General features: G+C 34.7%; 1 protein-coding gene across 24 annotated transcripts in view; it reads left to right on the top strand.

The window, feature by feature from the left end:
- The window catches only part of BCAS3 (BCAS3 microtubule associated cell migration factor), a 576,498-nt gene that overhangs the window by 196,495 nt on the left and 366,620 nt on the right, over positions 1–13,383 (top strand). The window lies entirely within an intron of this gene.

Below are 13,383 nucleotides of genomic sequence, written 5' to 3'. Positions count from 1 at the left end.
ACACTAGGTTTAGACGATAACCTGTGGACATGTATTGGTCAGCTTGGGCTGCCTTAACAAAATACCATGGGCTTTGGTGGCTTAAGCAATAGATATTTATTTTCTCACAGACACAGATGTTAGAGGTCCAAGATCAAGATTCTAGCTGATTTGGATTCTAGTGAAGTCTTTCTTCATGGCTAGCAAAAATGGCTACCTTCTCGATGTATCCTCACATGTGTGTGTGAAAGAGAGAAAGAAGAGAGAGAGAGAGAGAGCGAGCTCTGTGGTCTTTTTTCTAATAAAGACACTAACCCTATCAGATCAGAGCCCCACGCTTATGACCTCATTTAAACCCCATCTCCAAATATAGCCACACTGGGTTTTTAGAGTTTCCACATGGGAATTTAGGGGTTACACATTAAATCCATAACAACACATATGAGAATCATTCAGTTACTCTTAGTTTTTAAAAAATCTTATTTGATCACAGCCCAATTCTAGGTTATTCTGTTTAACTATGTATGTTGTATCATACTTAATCCATGTGTTTTTTCCATTTTAAGATACTCAAATATTTTGTAAGGAATGTTAAATGTTAATGATACTTCCATCTTTCTATAGCTTCCTTTTTGCTCTGAGTATATTGTCCAAAAGTATTACAACTTAGCACAGGTTTACTGCTTCGAACTGAACTGCATTTTCCCTCCAACATCTAGCCGTAGTAGATATTTTTCAGCTGCTTAAACATGTTAACATCATTTTCCTTCTACCTGGAATCCTCTTTTACTGGCCAACTCTTATTTATCTCTTGAGTTCCATCTTGGATATCATTTTGGGAAGACTTAGCTGACCCTGTATAAAGTGTCTTGTCCGCTCCTCTTCATTGGGCAAGTACTTAGTCAGCTTGGATCACTCCCGGTACTTCAGTTTCCTCATCAATAAAATGAGCGCTAATGATGGTATTTAAAACCATGCCTAAAACATAGTGAGACCTCCATAAATATTAGCTGTTGTTGTTTTCATTATTATTAACTTCCCTCATTCTAGCTTTTAATTTATTTATACCCATCAAGAGTATCCCTTCAACCTGTTTTCTGCTAGAGGTAAGCTTTTATTTTGTCCACAGGTGTTAGCCTGGTAATTTTCACATAGTTGATAGTGAATAAGTATATGTTGAATAATTACATTAATTCATTTTTTTCCCTATCATTATAATCATGGAAAAACTATGTCAGGGCAGGGATAAGGCATTAATTCAATGTAATTAGTCTCTTGTTGGATAAAACCAACTTATTTCTAATTTGTGGTTTGAATAAGAATTGTGTCCCTCCCTGAATCACGAGAGTGATCTGTGATGGGAAATTATATTATATTAAGACACATGGCACATATAATTAAGACTGAAATATGTAATAGATATTTATTAAAAATATCTTGTGGAAACTACGTCATATTTGTGTAACTAAGTACGCTAGATTGGCATTATTAATTTAATTGGAAATTAGAAACATAAGGAAGAAATTCTCAATTCTCTGCAATAAACCTGACATTTCTAAAACAGATCTGTTGTCTTTAATTTGGTAAATAATTGACCTGCTTTCCAAAGGCGCTATTTCTGCCAGCTGAGTAGCTGAGAGCTGTGAAGTGCAACACATCTACATTTTAAATAATTACCCTTTCCTGGCAGAGAAATTACTTTTCCATCCATTAATAAGAGGAAAATGGATGTTGAGTCTCTAGTAAAATAGGTTAAACATGTATCCCTTTGGATGCTTGACTGCTTCTTTAACCGACTTGAAATTTTTCTGGTTAGTTAAATGCTGTATATTGAAAGGCGATGGTGGCTTTGGGTTAATAATTTAAAAAGTTTAAGTTGGATATTTTAAATTTTTTTACAGTTTTTCCCATTGATCACAGCAAGTCATCAGAAAAATACCTTGTCTTGATTTTTGTGAACATTGTAATGCCTCACAGATTTGCAGCCTTATGTGGCTTCAGATTTTTCAGCTCATCTGACGGTTTCTGATTTATCACTGCCAGTCACTTATACTATATCACTAACAATGCAAAGGCAGCTTGAAGAGTTTATTGCCTTTTTTTTTTCCTAATAAGGGGATGTTTCCATTATAGGTTTGTAGTTACTCTCCTGTTTTGTCACCTTGTAAAATGATGTGTTTTACTCATGTAATGGATTACCCCATGAAGAATTTGTTCTCTTTGCCCTCTTTATTGTGGCACTAAATTTGGATGAGAGTCAGAGGGAAATCTGCAGGTTTGACTTACTGTATAGTAGGCACCATGCCCAGGTCCCAGAATACTTTTAGGGTCCCATCTAAACGTTTAATTCCTTTTAAAAGCAAAAAATAAATAAACTTTTAAGTTAATAGATTTCTTTAATATACATTAAAACCAACAACTGTAGTCTTAAAATATAATTTTATTTATTTTTTTGCTGAGGAAGATTCACCCTGAGCTAACATCTATGCCAATCTCCCTCTGTTTTGTCTGTGAGTTGCTGCCACAGCACGGCTGTGGATAAGTGGTGTAGGTCTGTGCTTGGGATCCGAACCCTGGGCTGCCAAAGTGGAGTGCACTGAACTTAACCACCATGCCATGGGGCTGACCCCTAAAATATAATTTTAAATATTTTTTCATGGAGGAGGGGGCCTATGAAGGCAAAAATGTTCACAGCCTTTGAAAGTCCTAATGGAACCCTGGAACCTGGGTGTTTATCAGTACGGTGGAACCCTGCTCCTTCCCCCCATCACTGCCACAGCACTCCTAGTTAATTGACCAGAGGTGCTCAGTTAATACTGAAAGAACTAGTGAAAGATGTGAATGTATATATTGATACATATATATATATGTATGCATAGTATGTAAAGGTATGAAGTAAACAAATGCCTGTAAACTGTGGCTATCTGTAACAGATATAACTACAACATATAAATCCGGTATTAAATTTCAAAGAAGATAAAGAAAGATATCTATAACCAAGTCCATACGTGCGAAGTATGAATTAAAGTTGAATTAAACTTTGTTTATCAGGACAGCCTTCCTGGGTGTTAAACAGTGAAGTACTTGAGTATTAGCTGTCCGTTTCCCTTTCCTCTCCTCTAGAATGCTCTGGCTCTTCTTCAGCTTCAGGAGTGTTTTACTGTCTTCATTCAGATTGGTCTCTACTCTTGTCATGCATTAAATATTTTGAACATTACTCTGAAAAATATTGAAGTATTTCTATGAAATACTATTACAAATATCCAAGTACTTCTCAAGCATACATATATTTCAAAGGACATATATTACATTCAATAGGGTGGGTACTTATGATGGGAAAGAATGGGAATGGGAAATGGGTGCAGAAATGAAGGATGAAAAGAAAAATGTAAAAACAGTAGTCTATGTTAGTATTCACAATTAATGAATATAATCTTAACAAAGTCTGTAAAGTACCAACAGTATAGAAGAAAATAAAATTATTCAATTGAAAATGAATTAGGGGCCGGCCCAGTGGCACAGTGGTTAAGTTCGCACATTCCGATTCAGCAGCCTGGGGTTTGCCGGTTTGGATCCCGGGTGCAGACATGGCACCGCTTGGCATGCCATGCTGTGGTAGGTGCTCCGCATATAAAGTAGAGGAAGATGGGCACGGATGTTAGCTCAGGGCCAGTCTTCCTCAGCAAAAAAAAGGGGGAGGATTGGCAGCAGATGTTAGCTCAGGGCTAATCTTCCTCAAAAAAAAAAAAATTAATCTTTTGGTTTTCTCTTTGTTTCTTTGATTGTTTCATGGAAAGTTTTTGATGGTTTTTGTTGTTTTTATTGGTCTCTTTTTTTGAAATCCTAGTTTTTGATGGGCTAAGAAGCTGTTTATTTATCTATATAAATATAGTTTGGTTGTACAAAGAATGCCTCCTTGCTCAGTAATCTTTGTTGTAAGTCAGCAATTTTTCTTATATACTCTTTGTGAAACATAGTTAAAGAGTCATCCTTTGAAACAGTTCAAATAGGTAATCAAACCTAATTTCCAGAGACGTGGTAATTTGCTAACATTTGCTACATTTGCAAATATACACAAAATAAAAGTACTAAGTGATGAACAACTTTCTCTCCCATGGAATCATTATTTGTTACATAGTTTCTCATCTCCTCTGCTAGAACCCTGATTGAAGTGTGTTATATTTCCAAATATGCACTGTGGACTACATGATTCATGGTGCTTTGACCACCCATTTGGCCAAGCTGAACATCTGAGACTCATTGACCTCTTTCTTAACCCCTCATGTATCTGTATTGCTTATACATTGCTCTCTGACTGCTGTGTTTTTAGGTTTTATTGTGGGGTTTTTCTCTCGTGGGGATAGGGTTTTAACTTTCTAACTGCTCTGTTTAGCATCTTGTCTTTTCCCTCTCTCCATTCGCTCTATATAAAATCAGCAATTTTATCTTGTTTCCTCACTCTTGTTTTTGTTTACCTTCATTTTTATTGAACTGGAGTTTACGCAATGTACATTGTGCAAATCTTAAGTGTATAGCTCAGTGAATTTTTATATATATACACACTTGTATAAGCCCTACCCAGAAAATTTAAAAGTTTTATTTCACAGCTCTCTGAAGTCCATTGAATGGCTGTGCCTTTGGAAATTTCTAAATTTCCAAATTTACCTTTGAAATTATATTTTATAGTCCTAATACATAAGATATCTGTTCTAAGCAGACTGATCTGTATCATATCCTCTTCTTTATTTCTCTTTCCTGTCTTCTGCTGTTGATGATATTTCACTTTCTTGTCCCTTCTCTCTGTCTACCAAATTCCTATTAACTTCAATTCAAAATGTATTTTATTACAAACTTTTAGTAATGATTGTGACATTGATTTAGTACTAGTTATGTGTGTGTATATCTGTATATACAATTTTTCTTTGAGGATAGTAGCATTGTGTTGGTACATAATATTAGATAACACAAACTAAAACTTCTTTTTTTCCTTCTCCCCAAAGCCTCCCATCCCAGTACATAGTTGTATATTCCAGCTGTAGGTCCTTCTGGTTGTGTTATAGCTAACACTTTTATCGTTAGACTTTTTTTTTTTTTTTTTTTTTGCAGGGAAAGAATCACCCTAAGCTAACATCTGTTGCCCATCTTCCTTATTTTTTTCTTTTTCCTTTTTCCCTCTCCAAAACCCCAGTGCATGGCTGTATATCCTAGCTGTAAGTCCTTCTAGTTCTTCTGTGTGAGCCACTGCCACAGCATGGCTACTGACAGACAAGTGGTTTGGTTCTGCAACTAGGAAATGAACTCAGGCTGCCAAAGCAGAGCACGCTGAACTTTAACCACTGGGCCAGCAGAGCTGCCTCTATCTTTAGACTTTTAAATTTAGATTTCTCATGGTGTATGGTTTTCAGTTATCATATCTGTTAATTGAAATCAGGCACATTGTTTCTGAGGCACTTAGAGTTACACAATTCTGAAATTGTATGATATGCTATTTTCTCGAATAAAGTTATGAGTCAAATTAATCTTCCCAAACCATACTTCATCTCCCCAATTCTCTTACTTTATCTAAAAATTTTACATTCTTGCCATCCTAGTGGCCCTCCATGTTGTGATGTTATAATGTGATATGGCAAGAAAAATCATTCAGTTATGATAGAAAACCATACTTCCATAAAAATGTTTTATCACTTTTATGCCTTGATATCCTATAAGTGTTTTGTGTTAATTTGTTCTGTAATGGTTAACTTCATTAGCAGTGAATGTTTAAACCAAAAGTAATTCAAAGGATCTAAAATAGCCAAATCAATATTGAAAAAGATGAGTAAATTTTGAAAACTGAAACTATCTAAATTTCTGACTGACTCTAAATCTACAGTAATCCAGAAAGGATGGTTTTAGGTAAATATAGGTAGACGGAATAGAATCCAGAAGTTGATCAAACTCTTATGGTCGTTTGATTTTCAACCAAGGTGCCAAGTAATTCAATAGAGACAGCAGAGTTGTCTCAACAAATGGTGCTGGAGCAACTGGCATAGCTATTTGCGAAAAAAGAAACTTTCACTTAATACCATACACAAAAATTAACTCCAAGTCGATCAGAGATTTAATTTAAAAGCTAAAACTATAAACCCTCAAAAAACAGATCTAAGAATTGTATCATTGTCACCCAGGAGGGATAGAGAAAGATTTCTTAGATAAGACACCAAAACCAAACTTTAAAATTCATCTTCATTAAAATTAAAAACCTCTTGGGAAAGATACTGTTAAGAAAATGAAATGAGATGCCATACACTGGGAGAAAATATCTGATTGACATGTGTATAAGATAAAAAGACAAAGCAGTTTAAAATAGGTAAAAAATTTGAACAATCATGTCACGAAAGAAAATGTGCAAATGGCCATTTAGCACATGAAAAGTTGATCAGCATCACTCATCAGTCACCAAGGGACATGGCATATTAAAACCATAAGAAATCACCAAATACTCACTGGCATGATTACAATGTAAAATGACTGACAATACCAAATATTGATGAGATTATGGAGCTCATGGGAAAGCAAAATGATACAGCCACTTGGAAAAACATTTTTGTAGTTTCTTATAAAGTTAAACATACATACGACCGAGCAGTTCCACTCCTAAATATTCATCTAGGAGAAATAACAACATATATCCACACAGAGACTTGTACTTGAATCTTCATAAGAATTTGAATCGCTGTAGCTAAAAACTAGAAACAACGGCTGAATGGATATGTTAAATTGTCATGTTGTATCCATATAGTAGAATGCTATTCAGTAATATAAATAAATGAATGGACTGCTGTCACCTGCAGCAAATAGGTTTAGCAAAATATTGTGTGAATCCATTTAGGTGAAATTCTAAAGCAGGTAATATTAATGCATAATGACAGAAAGCCAATCAGTGGTTGCCTAGGGCAGGCGATAGGGAGAATGATGGACTGAAAGTGGGCACAAGGGAATTTTTTTGCATGTTTTCTATCTTGATTATGGTAGTTATTGCATAGGTGTATATACTTGTCAGACTCATCAAACTATGTATTTAAAGTGAATGCATTTATTGTATATAAATTAGACATTAATAAAGGTTAATAAAGTTTCAAAAAATACTCTGGCATTTGACAAGAAATATATTCAACCACTTTGAAAAATAAGAATACGCATAGACATGTACCACTTCCTCTATATCTGTTGGATGAATAGAGTGTTGAAAATAATGAATATTAGAATATTTAATATGAAAATCCATTGGCTATAGCCAAAGATATCTTTAGAACCCTAAAAATTTCACGAGGGGGAATGAAAAGAAGAAATCCAATTAGTTATTCAAATAAAGACAGTAGGACATTTAACTTCAAACTCCTAAAAACACAGGAGGATGGAAATAATAACTTATAAAATAAGTGAGCTAAAAAGCCAATTGTTGTTTTTAGACTTTCTCATGTGTGACAGATAAGTAAGAGCCATATCAGAGATTTTGTTCTAATTTATCTTGGTTATGAAGATATGCAACTTTAGCAAAGGATCAAATGAATCATGTCCTTTGTTCATTTTATAGTGTTTACTTCAATGCCTTTAACAATGTTATCGAGCATAAATTGACCAAAAACTTAATATATCCTGGGCCAAAAAAGTAGAAGTATACAATAATGAGTTTGATTATCAGCATCTTTAAGCAGCTTAAGAAATGTGGTAACATTGATGTTGCCCGTAGGGAGACTTTGAGACCATTGTTTTCCCGTATTTACACTCAGTTAAAAGATTTTATTAATCAGACTTTAGTAGGCTATGATATTGTTATGGTATGTAATTTCAAGGCATAAAAGATTTTGGTCAGATCCAGGATTCTATTTCTTTGATTTTATGTTTACAAATTTTACTAGTAACTTTAAAAAATAAATAATTTGTAAGTTTCAGTCTGTACTATTATTGATGGCGAAGTATTAAATGCACAAGAATTAATACCTAAACATAAAATTATTTTATGATTGTTATAATCTTAATTTCTGTAAAGATTTCTAATTGAACTAGCATATCAGTGTTTATATCTTTTTGGAGGAGAGTGTGAATAGCTGGTAATTTGTCTTCCAATTCATATGTATGCACGTGATAAAGAACCGTCCAATTAGGTAGGTGTTATAAATAGGATATGGCAAAAAAGACATACTTACTCATGTTTCCAAGATTTTATAGCATATGCCCAGTGGAAGTTTGCTACTCTTTAATTTAGCCTTTTGGGCTAACCAGCTGACGCCCAGTTGAAAAGACTTATGTTCTTATGAGGCCGCAAAAGCCTTAATGTTCAGTCTCTAGCTACTTCAGATTTTGGAGAACGCCGTGTACCATCAGCAGCTTCAGTCCCTACCCTCTAATGCTAACGCTCATCTATCAAACTTGAGGCTGAGAGTGAGGGAGAGGAAGCTTCCAGATAAACATACAGCAGCGTCTAAACAGCTAATCACTCTAGGCTTCCGCTTCCAGGCCCTATAATTAGAAGTCCTTCTTTTCCTTGTATTCCCAGATGACGCAAATGCTTTTTGTGGCTTGGCACCTCATTTGGGGCGTGGGTTTAGTTTATGGCCAGGCTAGAGTCTGGTTTAGTCTTCTGATGCTGCATAAATAGTTCTCAAGCCACAGTCTTGTACTCTGTACGAGTTTTTCCTTTTATGTATATCTGCTTTTTAACTTGTTTTCTAGAAAAAAAAAAAAACCTTGTCATTTTTCCCAGCAGAATGTGTGCAAAAGAGGAAATTATAAATTAAAAGAAAGCACATGATTGTATAGTACTACACTGGCTATTTCTTCCTTTTCTCTCTACTCTTTCAATTTTTAAAAATATTTTAAAGTTTTGTCAAAAAAAGTAAGCTCATTTTTAGATTATAGAAGGCACATTTGCATGGAGAAGTGGAAAAAGAAAACTTTTGAGATACAATAAACCGAAGATAATAAGGATAAATTTTCAGTGAGCTATTTCTCTAAAAATTTGAATTTGTTTTCCGTATCAGAAACTAAGATATTAACGTCAATGTGAAAAACTAGGAGCATATTGCAAAGTGTTCATCTGTGATTCATTCATATGCAAAACAATGATAGTCTTGATTTGGTTAATAGAGACTTTTGTTTGAATGCTCAATATGAGTAAAATATTGATATGATTCTAAAAGAAGTGAAGTTTATCTTTAGTAGGTAATATATTTGTGTTATAAATTTAAGTTCATCATATTTTCTACCAAAATGATGTTTCCATTGAATTATTTGTTAAGTGCAGAAAATAATTTTGTTGTAGGAAAGTAGAGTGAGAACATAGTAGAGGATACTTCAAACCTACTACAACTCAGCAAAAAGTAGGAGGAGTGAAGAAATACTGCCCACAAAAGGATAACAAAGCATTCATGTCCAACTTTAGAAATTTATTGTTTGAGCAACAACAATAAGGAAAGAATATAAAGTATGTCAAAGACCTCAAGACCATAACTAGTCACAAAGTAGGAGGCAATGTTACATAAACTGTTACAGATTTGAAGATCTTAATAAATGACACTTTTCATCATCTTAAATGTGTTCTTTTGCAAATAGCCAGGACACTGGCATTTAGTATGGGATTTTTTTTTTTGAGGAAGATTAGCCCTGAGCTAACGTCTGCTGCCAATCTTCCTCTACTTTATATGTGGGACAGCTGCCACAGCATAGCATGCCAAGTGGTGCTATGTCCGAAGCTGGGATCTGAACCGGCGAACCCTGGGCCGCCGAAGCAAAATGTGCGAACTTAACCACTGTGCCACCAGGCCGGCCCCTAGTATGGTATTTTCAAATCTAGTATGGTCTAGAGCTGTATCTTATATTAGCCAAGTAAATAGCAAACTCAAATATATGCTCATCTTTCCATTTAAATGCCTTCCTTATCTTCCCACAAATGCTTAATATTCTTTCATATTTTTCCTTTCAACAAAGACAGGCTTTAAGAGTTGAAAAATGTGATTCTGCTTCTGGCATAGTTGGGTAAGCTAATAAACCATTCTTCCCACAGACAACAAATGTAAATTCTGGACAAAATATAAACACACAAATTCAGATATGTGTATTATAATCCCTGAAACAACCAATAAAAACAGAGAGATATCCAAAAGGCCAATAGATAAATTAAAATTGGATATTAGAAATAATAGAATTATCTACAAAAAGGGAAAGAAGCAAGGGCAGAAAAACAAACAGAAAAGAAAAACAGGGAGATAATCAGAAAAATAATTAAAAAATAATAAAATGTTAGATGTAGGTTCAGCCCTACCAATAAGTTACACTAAATGTGAATGCACTACAAAGGCCAATTAGAAGTGCAAGATTTGATTTAAAAAGCCCCAATACTAGACCCCAATTATTGTCTAAAACAAAGTCGTAATAAAAACAATCATATTGATTGTAAAAGTAAAAGAATGGAAGTGTATGTATTATGTATGCACCAATCAAAACAAAGTTAGAGCGGTGATTTCAATAACAGAAAAAGTAGATTTCAGAACAGGGAAAATACCAGGGATAAAATGGGACATTAGGATAAAAGAGGTAATTCACCAAGAAGTCATAACAATCCTAAAACTGTATGAACCTAAAAAAAGGAGGTTTAAAATTTAGGTAGCTTATATAACTGAGAAAAAATAACCATATTCACAATTATACTTGGAAATTTTAACTTTTCTGCTCCGTAATACAACAAGAAAGCAGGCAGTCAATCAGTAAGGATATTGAAGGTCCAAGCAACACTATCAATGAACTTGGATTAACTGACATTTACACAGTACTCCAGGTGTGCAAGTATACATGGGACAGTCAGCAAGACGCATCAAGTATACATGGGACGGTTACCAAGACGCATCAAATTCTGAGATGTAAACTTGAACAAATTTCTTGTCATAATGGAATTAAAGTTGATATTAATATATAAAAATACCTGGAAAATAGCCAAATATTTGGAAACTAAACAATATATCTTTAAATATCCCCTGAGTAAAAGAGGAAGTCTTCAGAAAATATTTAGAACTGAATGTAGAAGAAAATGCAGCATATCAAAATTTGTGGAGTTCCTCTAAAGCAGGCTTATGGGGAAATTTATACCAATATATGCTTACTCTGCAAAAGAAGAAGGTTCCTAAAACAGTAATCTAAGCCTCTACTTTTAAGAAACTTGAAAAAAGAAAGCAGGGGGCTGGCCCAGTGGCGCAGCAGTTAAACTTGCATGTTCTGCTTCGAGGGCCCAGGGTTCGCCGCTTTGGATCCTGAGTGCGGACATGGCACTGCTTGGCAAGCCATGCTGTGGCAGATGTCCCACATATAAAGTAGAGGAAGATGGGCACAGATGTTAGCTCAGGGCCAGTCTTCCTCAGCAAAAAGAGGAGGATTGGTGGCAGATATTAGCTCAGGGCTAATCTTCCTCAAAAAAAAAGCAAATAAAACTCAAGCTAGGAGAATGAAGGAAGTAGTAGCAGAAGATAGTAATAGCAGAAGGAAGATAGTAGGAGAAATCAATGAAATCGAAAAGAGAAAATCAATAACACCGAAATAGGTTTCCTTGAAAATATCTAGCGAATTGACCAAGAAAAAAAATAGGACACAAATTATCAATATCCTGAATGAAAAAGTAGACCTCACTAAAGACCCTACAGATATTAATAAGGGCCATTTCCATGAGTTACAGAAAGTAATTCACCCAATAAGAAAATTCAAATTAAAAAAATAATAAAATTTTATGTTTTAGGTTAACAAAATTTAAATTAAAAATAAAGAGATTTAAAAAGCTTCCAAAAGAGGCCTACATAGTTTAACTGGTAAATTCTACCTAACCTTAATTTAAGTAAGAGATAATAGTAGTTTCCCCCAGTCTCTTCAATATATAAGAATATATATATAAGAATGTGAGGAATATATATGTACATGAGACCAGCTTTACCCTGATACCAAAAACAGACACACACATTGTTAGAAAAGAAAACTACAAACCAATATCCCTCAGGACTATTGTCATGAAAATCTTCAATAAAATATTAGCTAAATGAATCCTTCAGTGTATAACAAAGGATTTTGACCAAGAGGAGCTTATCCCAGGAATGCAAGGCTTGTTCAACATTTGATAATCATCCATTATTTAAATTCACCATATTAATTGACTGAAGAAGAAAAACCACATAATTATCTCGTAGGTGCAGAAAAGCGCTTGACAAAATTCAGCATTCGTTCATTATACAGACTTTCAAAAAATTAGGAGTAGAAAGAAATATCCTTAGCTTGATAGAGGGCATTTACAAAAAAACCTACAGCTAGCATCATACATAAAGATTAAATACTTTTGCTAAAACTCAGAACAAGGCATGAGTATTGCTTGTCACTACTCCCGTTCACCTCAGCAAATGTAGTAAGTCAAGACAAAGAAAGAAAAGGCATGTAGTTTGGAAATTTAAGAAATCACACTATGTCTGTTCATACACTACATGATTATGTGTAAAGAAAATTCCATGTAATTTACATAAAAACTCCTAGAACTGGCAGAATATATAGTCAATATAAAAAATGTCTATTATCTCTCCATACCAGCAAGGAAAAATTGACAATTGAAATAAAATAAAGAGTACCATTTACAACAGATCTAAGAAAATATATTTGCGGTCTATGTGCTGAACCAAAAAAAGAAGTCAAGACATACATCAAGGAATACATGAGGCCAGCCCGGTGGCGCAGCGGTTAAGTGCGCATGTTCCGCTTCAGCGGCCTGGGGTTCACCGGTTCAGATCCCAGGTGCAGACATGGCACCGTTTGGCACGCCATGCTGTGGTAGGCGTCCCACATGTAAAGTAGAGGAAGATGGGCATGGATGTTAGCTCAGGGCCAGCCTTCCTCAGCGAAAAGAGGAGGACTGGCAGTAGTTAGCTCAGGGCTAATCTTCCTCAAAAAAGAAATACGCTGTATTGTAGCTGGGAAGATTCAATGTTGTTAAAGATGTCCTTCATCCCCAAGTTGATTTGTAGACTTAATACAATCCCCCCAAAAAATCCTAGGAGGTTTTTTTGAGGATATGAAAAAGCTGATTCTATATTTGAAAAGGCAAATAATGTTGAAAAAGATCAGAAAAGGAAGACTCACTTTACCTGTTTTCAGGATTTTTATAAAGTTACAGTAATCAAGAAAGTGTGATATTAATGAAAGTATAGATATGGAAATGGATGGAATAGAATAATACTTCCAGTGAAAGATCTATGTAAATATGGGCAGTTGATCTTTGGCAAGTTGACAATGGATAAAAAATTCTTTTTTTCTTTTTTTTTAAGATTAGCACCTGAGCTAACATCTATTGCCAATCTTTTTTTTCTTCTTCTTCTCCCCACAGCCCCCCGGGACATAGTT

The sequence above is a fragment of the Equus caballus genome, chromosome 11, assembly GCF_041296265.1.
Source record: "Equus caballus isolate H_3958 breed thoroughbred chromosome 11, TB-T2T, whole genome shotgun sequence".
NCBI lineage: Eukaryota > Metazoa > Chordata > Mammalia > Perissodactyla > Equidae > Equus > Equus caballus.
The sequence above is the reverse complement of the archived record's forward strand: the minus strand, read 5'-3'. Positions and strand labels throughout refer to the sequence as shown.